Below are 10369 nucleotides of genomic sequence, written 5' to 3' on the forward strand. Positions count from 1 at the left end.
CCCAAGTGTCCACTGACAAATGAATGGATGAACAAAAGTGGTACAGAAACACTGCAGAAAATTATTCACCCTTAAAAAAGGAAGGAAAGTCTGATCCAGGCTGCAACACGGTTGAACCTGGAGGACGTGAAGCCAACTGATATAAGCCTGTCACAGAAAGACAAAGACTGTATGACTCCCCTTGTACAAGGTCCTAGCATGGTCAAACTCACAGAAATGGCGTAGAATGGTAGTTGCCCAGGGGCGTGGGAGTTATTGTTTAAGGAGCACAGAGTCTTCCTTTTGCAAGATGAAAAGAGTCCTGGAGGGGGTGTGTGTTGGTGATGGTTGTCCAGCAATGTGAATATATTTAATGCCACTGAACTGTGCACCTAACAACGGCTGAGATGGCAAATTTTACATTATGTGTATTTTACGGCAATTAAAAAATTTTAACAGTCCATGTTAGTTCTCCTCCAATGTAGAGCCTATGTTGTTTCTCAAAAGTGTGCCCCACAGACCATTCGCTTCTTAAAAGTTCAGATTCCTGAGCCTCACCCCCAGCCTATGGGATAGAACTCTAGGAAGAAAAGTCCAAGAATCTGCCTTTCGACAGGGTCAGATGATTCCTAAGTCCACCAGTGTGAGAACCACTGTCTTACAACCTCGTGGCTGACTTGGGGAACACAAACAGCTCCCTTACACATAGCCCTCTGCACGGGAGAAATGGAAGCTGGGATTTAGAAAGTCAAAACGAACCACAAGGGTGCCTGGCTGGCTCAGTCGGTGGAGTGTGCGACTTTAGACCTCGGGGTTGGGAGTTCAAGCTGCACATTGGATATAGACATCACTTAAAAACAAAAAATCATCAAAAAGTGGGGGTGCCTGGGTGGCTCAGTCGGTTGAGATCTGACTCTTGCTTTTGGTTCAGGTCACAGTCTCAGGGTCCTGGGATCAAGATCCGAGTTGGGCTCCACGCTCAGCAGGGGTCTGTCTCTCCTTCTCCCTCTGCCCCTGCTCGTGCTTTCTCTCACTCACTCTCTCTCTCTCAAATAAATAAATAAAATCCTAAAGAAAGGAAAAGAAAATCTCAGAGTATTTACACTACCTTTGTAGAGTACCTGCTCGTGTCTCTCTTTCTCTCTCTCTCAAATAAATAAATAAAATCTTAAAGAAAAAAAAAAGAAAAGAAAACTACAAGGGTTTAAGTGATCATAAAATTACCCGCCCATGTGACAAATGTACGGGCCTGGATTTCCGCAGCTTGTTTGGATGACCGCAAAGCATGACGAACGTCCCGAAGAAAATAATTAATGTGACTTAATGAAAAGTGTTCATATATCATCCGTGAAACCAAAACATGATTACTAGAAGTAGTTACCCCCCAAAATAATAGGAAACCTGTTTTGGAGTTTATATAAGACCATATAGCCTTAAAATCAGATTAGAATACCCTCAGGCGAAACTGCTAATAAAGCAAGATATGCTCAACGATTAAAGTACCAGTCGTCTGAGTTCGGCCCAGTGTCTGTATATATTCCAATCTTTCCAATATAAGCCAATTCTAGATCACATGCTATTCTAAAAGCTCCAATATTGTGCATCCAATGTTCTTAAAATTATTTATCACCGAAGCAGGGCAGTTTTTTCTTATTTTAATGTTCGGAACACCAGTCCCTCACTGTACTCACTTGTCCTTACAAACTTCGGGTTCCCACCAGTACTGTGTCGCCTACACTCAGTCCTGGGATCTGACTCAGCCTCACAGCTAAGGGGCCTCACGCAGCACTCCAGCAGCAGCGCAAGCGGGCTCACCTGGAGGTCCGCTAGTTGACAGTCTGACATTCTGCTGGCAATCATGTTGGTTAACAGTTCGTATTGTTATTAAACCTAACCAGAACTCAGGGGTTATGGTTAGGATTGGAGATGTTTTAGGGCTCCAAGAACAGAGGAGACACAGACCTATGTCTTGAGGGACCCGCCTGTGGTCAGCAAGCCTGGTTCTACAGCAGGCATTTGTGGAAATGGTGACGGGGCCGCTCCAGTCCCCAGCGTTCCTTAGCCCTCCTGGAGAGTACCGGATGGCCCAGAAGTAGCCGGGCGAGGTTCCGACGACCAGCGGGGAAAGGGGACACCGTGAGCAGAGGTGGCATTGACTTTATAAACCAGAGGCCATGGAAGGACTGTGGGCAGCAGCAGCAGGTGCGACAGAGTGAGGACAGTGACCAATAACCAGGCATAAGGGGTTGACATCTTTGTGGAATGCAGCAGAAAATAGCGTGGGCCACTCAACCACTATTAATTGACCAACCACATATAGGGAGTTTTTATGTTACTTTTGTTATTGCTTATAGGGGCCCTACCTCCTTTGCATATCTACCTGGCAACATCTACCTTAAAATCTCTAATTTTTCCATTACTTTTTCAGTGCTCAGTGCTGCCATAAGGGGAGGCTGTCTAATCAGAGCAACTAACACCTGCAACATTGGGGCTAGTCAATATCTTAACTATTTATCGGTGCTAGTAATTTTTCTCCCCACCGTAGGGAGGATGCTCTTCACCATGTTTACTCCGAATTGATGCTCTTTATTTGCCACGTTAGGGAGCCTCTCTACTTGATATAAGTAAATCAGCTCTCTGCGCTAAGCCTGAGTCCCACGCATCCTCTCTCTTCTGCCAGGTTAACAACATGGCTTTTACCTACAGCTCATAAGCAGGTGAGTTTCCATTTCCATGTTAACTCCACCATTTTCTCCTACAAATGGCTAAGACTCTCCATAGTTTTCACTTGTTTCCAGTAGGGGGAGCAACCTTGTTACCCCTGAGTGGTAGAGAAAGTCCTTGCTCCTCCTGAGGCTCCAGGAGGGAGGGGTAGTAGGAACACCTCATTCCAGCTTGGGGAGAGTGCAGGTGGAGTATCTCTGCTCAGCCTTTCTCATATGGGTGAGTGTGGTCCAGTTTTAATCGCAGTGTTTGGAGAGGGGAGAGCTATTGTCCACAAGTTTTCTGTCTAGCTAGGCTGCCCCTTCCTTGATCCTTTGGCTGCAGGAAGCGGGCTTTTCTTGAGGGCTTCGTGTATGTGTGCGCGCGCGTGTGTCTGAACCCATCGGCATTTCTAGGTGGCTCCTGCTTCAGCTCCGTGTGTGGGATATGCGAGGCACGAAGAAAGCCCAGGCAACATACCACCATGGTGTTTCTTGGGTCTCATAGACCAAGCCAGTCTGTCTTCTCTCCATCTTTTGGAGTCTTCTTAAGTTTGTTTTATATCTAATGTTCAGGGTTTCTAGTTGTGCTTAGCAGGAGAAATAGGGAAAAGCATATATACACCATCTTCCAGGGAGCAGAACTTACCCGTTTTTACTCTTGCCTGTAAGTGATATATTGATAACAAGACTCAGAATCACAAACGACTTTTTCACAGGCAATATTAGCTGCAGCACTAATTCAAGCATATGAACGTTTATAGGAGCGAAAACTCTTACAATCTCTCAAGGTTGAACTTCTATATTATTTATTCCATAATTCAAATTGTGAGAAAATTTATTGGGGTACTATTTGTTTGAGGATATGAACATTACTATCAGCGGACTTAAGCTAGCTTTTACTCCTGTTAATCTAATTGGAACACACCGGGGGCACCTGGCTGGCTCAGTGCAAAGAGCATGTGACTCTTGATCTCGGGGTTGTGAGTTCCAGCCCCATGTTGGGTGTAGAGATTACTTGAATAAATAAACATTTTTAAAAAATAATAATAATTGGCATTGGGGCACCTGGGTGGCTCAGATGGTTAAGCATCTGCCTTTGGCTCAGGTCATTATCTCCAGGTCCTGAGATTGAGCCCCACATCAGGCTCCCAGCGAAGCCTCTCTGTCTCTCCCTCTTTCTCTCTCTCTCTCACAAATGAATAAGTAAAATCTTTAAAATAACAATTATTATTGGAGCAAACTTGTAGCTAATGCTTCTCTTTAAAAAAATCTAGCATTACTGCTTTACCGATAGGTCCAAATTTAGTTATTAGAGCTCTTTGTAATTATACAGTCATTACAGTTGAATGTAGCACATATATACACCATTGTAATTGTACTAACCCATTTTTTTAAAGACTTTATGTATTTTTAAACTTTTTTTTTAAGATTTTATTTATTTATTTGACGGAGATAGACAGTGAGAGAGGGAACACAAGCAGGGGGAGTGGGAGAGGAAGAAGCAGGCTCCCAGCGGAGGAGCCTGATGTGGGGCTCGATCCCATAACACCAGGATCACGCCCTGAGCCGAAGGCAGACGCTTAACTGCTGTGCCACCCAGGCGCCCCTAAAGATTTTATTTATTTGACAGAGAGAGAGAGCACAAGCAGAGGGAGTGACAGAGGGAGAGGGAGAAGCAGGATCCCTGCTCAGCAGGGAGTCCCACAAGGGGGGGGGCTCGATCCAGGACCCTGAGATCATTTCCTGAGCCGAGGGTAGACGCTTAACTGACGAAGCCACCCAGGCTCCCCTTAACCCATCTTTTATATATAAACATACACAAATTTACATGTAATATCTCTTGTACTCCTGTAACTTAACCCTAAAATTATTCTTAGGTTCAAATACTATAAATACGATTTAAATTAAACCTTGGATTGTGACGCTACCTTAGTAGAAGCTTATTACTTCTTATTCTCTGAGAAAGATTTTAAGAATTTCTAGTTCCTGTAACGTAAAACAGTGGGTTTTTTTTTTCAGGTTTTAGATAATGATAGTTATTTTTTGGGTTTAGGTGATACTCCAAATTAAGAAGTATTATTATATTTATTTATTTATAATTTTTAAAAAATATTTTATTTATTTATTTGAGAGAGAGAGAGCATGAGCAGGGGGTAGGGGGGAGAGGCAAAGGGAGAGAAAGACACAGATTCTCTGCTGAGCAGGGAGCCTGACACAGGGCTTCATCCCAGGACCCTGAGATCATGACCTGAGCCTAAGGCAGATAGTTAATTGACTGAGCCACCCAGGCGCCCCATATATTTTTTTAATTGTAATAACCTGATGATGCTTTTACTACATTATTCACACATTTGAACAAGTTATATCAATATTCACATTACATTAAGACAGTTGTTCTCAGGGCACCGGGTGGCTCAGTCAGTTGGGCATCTGATGATTTCAACTAGGGTCAGGATTTTGGATCGTGGGATCGAGCCCCATGTCAGCCTCTGCATTCAGCAGGGAGTCTGCTTGAGTTCTCTCTAAATATAAATAAGTAAATAAATAAATAAATAAATAAATAAATAAATATTTATAAATAACAAATAAATATTTATTTTTAAAGATTTTATTTATTTATTTGACAGAGAGAGAGCGTGCACAAGCAGGGGGAGTGGCAGGGAGACGGAGAAGCAGGCTCCCCGATGAGCAGAGAGCCTGATGTGGAGCTCGATCCCGGGATCCTGGGATCAGGACCTGAACCAAAGGCAGACACTTAACTGACTGAGCCACCCAGGTGCCCCAATGAATAAATCTTCTAAAAAAAAAATTAGTTATTCCCATGCCTTTATAATGAGTCTTGTTCCTGGTCTTACATTTGGAATGCAGGACAGATGATTATTATTTCAGACCTGCATTGATCAATAATCCAAGTATTTAGGCCAATGAAAAGTCTTAAATTTGATTATATTTCAGTAATCTTTATTCCTATGCCCTTTTAATGATGTCAATTCTGAATTTTAACAAATACTTACTTAAATATTAATAAATTACTTTAAACATTTACCCTCATTTCTAATCACTATAATTAATTACTCTTAATATTATCAAACTTTTTGGGATGCCTGGATGGCTCAGTTGGTTAAGTATCTGTCTTTGACTAGGGTCATGGGATCGAGTCCTGAATTGGGCTCCTTGCTCAGCAGGGAGCCTGCTTCTCTCTCTCCCTCTGCCTGTGCTCCCCCTGCTTGTGCTCTCTCTCTCTCTGACAAATAAATAAAATCTTTGATAAAAACAAAACAAAAGCCAATATTATCAACATTTTATGGAGTAAGAAGGTATAGAAGTCATGTCATGTTATTCATTGGTTAATAATATGTTCGAACAGATACAAATACAGCATCTCCTCGAAGTGGTTCCCTGTAACTATGTTGAAAAAGTCAGCTTTGAATCATGGTTTGAAAAATTTACGATTAGCTCTACTTCATAAAGGTTTTTTTTGGCCGGGGGAGGGGAGGGTAGGTGGGACAGAGGGAATGAGAGAATCTTAAGCAGACTCCACACCCTGCGTAGAGCCCAACGTGGGGCTCAATCTCACAAACCTGAGATCATGACCTGAGCCAAAATCAAGAGTCAGACAGTTAACCAACTGAGCCACCCAGGGACCCCTACTTCATAAGCTTTAACTAATTTTTAGAATCAACTGCACTTGGGTACCCATTTTAGGTACTTTGAAGGACCTAAGAAATCACCCCAGTGTGGCCTCTGGTCATGACTGCTTTCTACTGTAGAATTCTTCCACCACTAACATCCTTACCTCATTCCAAGAAAAGAGCAAGAACAGAGTTTGTTTGCATCATCTGAATCTAACATACCCTGGAGAAAATAAAACAAAAGAAACAAGTCAAAACAAAATGTTTAAACCGTAAACCTCTGTTTATGACTCCAGACAACACTACTTACAGCACTCTATGAAAAAATTATATTTTAAAAATAGTTCCTTTTTCACCTTTTGATCTACTAGGAGTAATAATAATGCCAACTGGGATTAATCAAACCTACTTAAAAAGAAAATGTATAGGGGCGCCTTCATGACTCAATCGATTAAGCATCCGACTCTTGATTTTGGCTCAGGCATGATCTCAGGGTCATGAGATGGAGCCGTGCATCAGGCTCTGTGCTTAGCTCGGGGTCTGCTTGAGGTTCTCTCCCTCTCCCTCTGCCCCTCCTCCTGCTCACGCTCTCTCTCTCTCAAATAAATAAATAAAATCTTTAAAAACTGAAAGATGCAGAGATGGCAAGTAAGCATATGAAAAGATGCTCCTCATCGTATGTCATTAAGGAATTACCAATTAAAGCAACAGGGTACCACTTAACATTTATTAGAATGGCCCAAACCCAAAACACTGGCAATACCAAATTCTGGCAAAGATGTGGGGCAACAGGAAATCTCTCCTTCATTGCTGGTGGGAATGCAAAGGTACAGCCATTTTAGAAGACGTTCTGGCAGTTTATTACAAAACTAAACATACTCTAACCATATGACTCAACAATCCTGCTCCTTGGTGTTTACCCAAACGAGTTGAAAATTTACATCCACTCAAAAACCCCCATGCGGATGTTTATAGCAGCTTTATCTATAATTGCCAAAACTTGGAAACAACCAAGATGTCCTTCAGTAGGTGAAGGGACAAATAACCTGTCGTGCATCCAGTCAACGGAAATGCATTCAACTGTTAGTTTGCAACCCCCTGGGAGCTTCCCAGCTGTAATCTGAAACTGGCCCCTGTAGTCAAAGGGCAGGGAGAGGACGAAGAAAGAAGCAGGCCACTCCAGGTTGGTAGGCAGCAGTTTGAATAAGAGACGGAACTTACATACAAGACCTCCCTTGGGTGGCAGCAAGACAGATGGATCCCTGTGGTACCCCCACCACATCTTAAAAGGTTATGTCTTTATGTAACTTCAGTCATGTACACAGTGCCGGTGTTTTCAAAACCACATCACTAACACAACGCTATGTTGTTGCAGCAGCTTCTGAGAGCAAGAAAGGCAGGAGGAGCCCACATTTTAGACAGGGAAGGGGGTGAGGAACCTCCGATCCCCCACCTCCAGCTCACAGGTCAATTGGCAGTCATGCCTTTTTGATGACCTTCCCCAACAAGAGCACTAAAAAGATATGAGCTATCAAGGCATGATGAGACATGGAGAAACTTAAAACGTTTATTAAGGAGTGAAAGAGGGCAATCTGAAAATGTTATATACGGTATGATTCCAACTATACGACATTCTAGAAAAGGCAAAACTACGGAGACAGTTAAAAGATCAGTGGTTGCCAGGAGTTAATGGGCAGGGAGGGACGACGGGGTGGAGCACATAGGATTTCTTAGAGCAGTGAAGCTATTCTGTGTATTATAACGGTGGATACATTTGTACAACATCAAGAGTGAATCCTAATGAAAACAATGGACTTTGGGCCTTTCTCCCTCGCTCTCTCTCTCTGCCCCTCCCCACTACTCATTCTCTCTCTCTCAAATAAGTACATAAAATCTTTAAAAAGGGGGGTGGGGTACCTGGGTGTCTCAGTCAGTTAAGCGTCTGCCTGCAGTCTCAGGTCATGATCTCCAGATCCTAGGATCGAGCCCCACATTGGGGTCTGCTTCCTGCTCAGCAGAGAGTCTGCTTCTCTCTCTCTCTCTGCCCCTCTCCACTGCTCGTTCCCTCTCTCTCAAATAAATAAATAAATAAAGTCTTAAAAAAATAAAACAAAACAATGGACTTGGGCAATGGTGATGTGTCAGTGTAACTTCATCAGTTGTAAGAAATAAACCACTCCAGTGGGGCGATGTTGATGGAGGGGGGCTGTACCAGCGGGGGCAGCCGGGAGTATACAAGACTTTGCTATACATTCCTTTCAATTTTGCTATGAACCTAAAACTGCACTAAAAATAAAGTGTATTTTTAAAGATTTATTTATTTATTTTAGAGAGATTGGGGGGGGTAGAGGGAGAGGGAGACAGAAATTCAAGTAGACTCCGTGCTGAGTGCAGAGTCCAATGTCAGGCTCCCACAACTTCAAGATCATGACCTAAGCCAAAACCGAGAGTCAGACTCTCAACTGACTTCACCACCCAGGCACCCTTAAAGTCTATTTTTGAAACATTAAAAAAAAAATTGTTCCCTTTTTCACTTTCTGCCTACTAGAAGTAATAATAATACCAACTGGAATTAAGCCAATGTACTTAAAAATCCTTTGTATCTAAACACATGCTTTTGTTAAAGCAACTTTATTCACACATCTGAGCTCTATTAATCACAGCTTTAATGATTAACGAGGCATTTGCAAGGCAGGAGCCTAGTCACATCCTTCCTCTTCACTATGTCATCTTTAGGACTTCACTTTATTACTTTTTAAGATTTTATTTATTTATTTGTCAGAATGAGAGAGAGAGAGAGAGCATAAGCAGGGGGAGTGGCAGGCTCCCCGATGGGCAAGGAGCCCCATGCGGTACTCGATCCCATGACACTGGGATCATGACCTGAGCAGAAGGCAGGCGCTTAACCAACTGAGCCACCCAGGCGTCCCATAGGATGTCACTTTAATGGAGTGCTTTTTCCAATATATTTTTTAAACTATAGATTGTGAAATATATCAACCTTCAGGAAGTGGAGAAAATGTAACAGACAGCCATATATCCACTACTGATTTAAAAATAAATGTCAACATTTTGCAGTATTTACTTCATCAGCATTTTTTAAAGACAAAGTGCATTACTCTTGCAATGAGTCATATCCCTACGATTTGGAAGCCTTATCACCATGTACACCATCTCTACTCTTTTTCCATGATCGGTAAACCTAGAAAAAAACAGTGACACTTTTGAAGGAGAGCTTTCTTATTGGTCCTGATCCATTGTTCAAAGCAGTTTTTTTTTGTTTGTTTGTTTTTGTTTTTGGGTTTTTTAAGATTTTTTCCCCCCCCAGTAATCTCTACACCCAGTGTGGGGCTGGGACTCTGAACCTGAGACCAAGATGGAGCCAGCCAGGCACACCTCGACACCATGGGTTTTTTTTTAAGTTATATTAAATACAATGCAATTCTAACAGTAAGCAACTAACAGTGAAGCCAGGATTCGTTAATTAATTTAATTTAATTAATTAGATTCAGTTCTTTCTTCTTCTTTTTTTTTTTTTTTGAGCTCTCTGCCCAACATGGGGCTAGAACTCAAGACCCCACGATCAAGAGTCACATGCTGTACTTACCAACGGAGCCAGCAGGAAATCCTTCAAAGTAGCTTCTTTCTTTCTTTCTCTTTTAAGATTTTATTTATTTATTTATTTATTTATTTAAGAGAGAGAGTGAGAGAGCAAGAGTGGTGGGGAGGGAGAGAGGGAGAAGGAGAAGTAAACCCCCTGGCTGAGCAGGGAGCCTGATGTGGGGCTCGATCTCAGGACCCTGAGATCATGACCTGAGCCAAAGGCAGACGCCCAACAGACTGAGCCACCCAGGTGCCCTCCTTCAAAGCAGTTTCTAAGTTGAGATTACATAGCTGGTATCCAGTTCTTTTTTCAAGATTATGCAACTTAAAATTGCCCTTAATTCCTCATAAACGAAACATTATGACAATGAGGGGCGCCTGGGTGGCTCAGTTAAGCGTCTGCCTTCAGCTCAGGTTGTGATACTGGGGTCCTGGGATCGAGCCCCACAT

The sequence above is a fragment of the Ursus maritimus genome, unplaced genomic scaffold (assembly GCF_017311325.1).
Source record: "Ursus maritimus isolate PB19 unplaced genomic scaffold, ASM1731132v1 scaffold_28, whole genome shotgun sequence".
Taxonomy (NCBI): domain Eukaryota; kingdom Metazoa; phylum Chordata; class Mammalia; order Carnivora; family Ursidae; genus Ursus; species Ursus maritimus.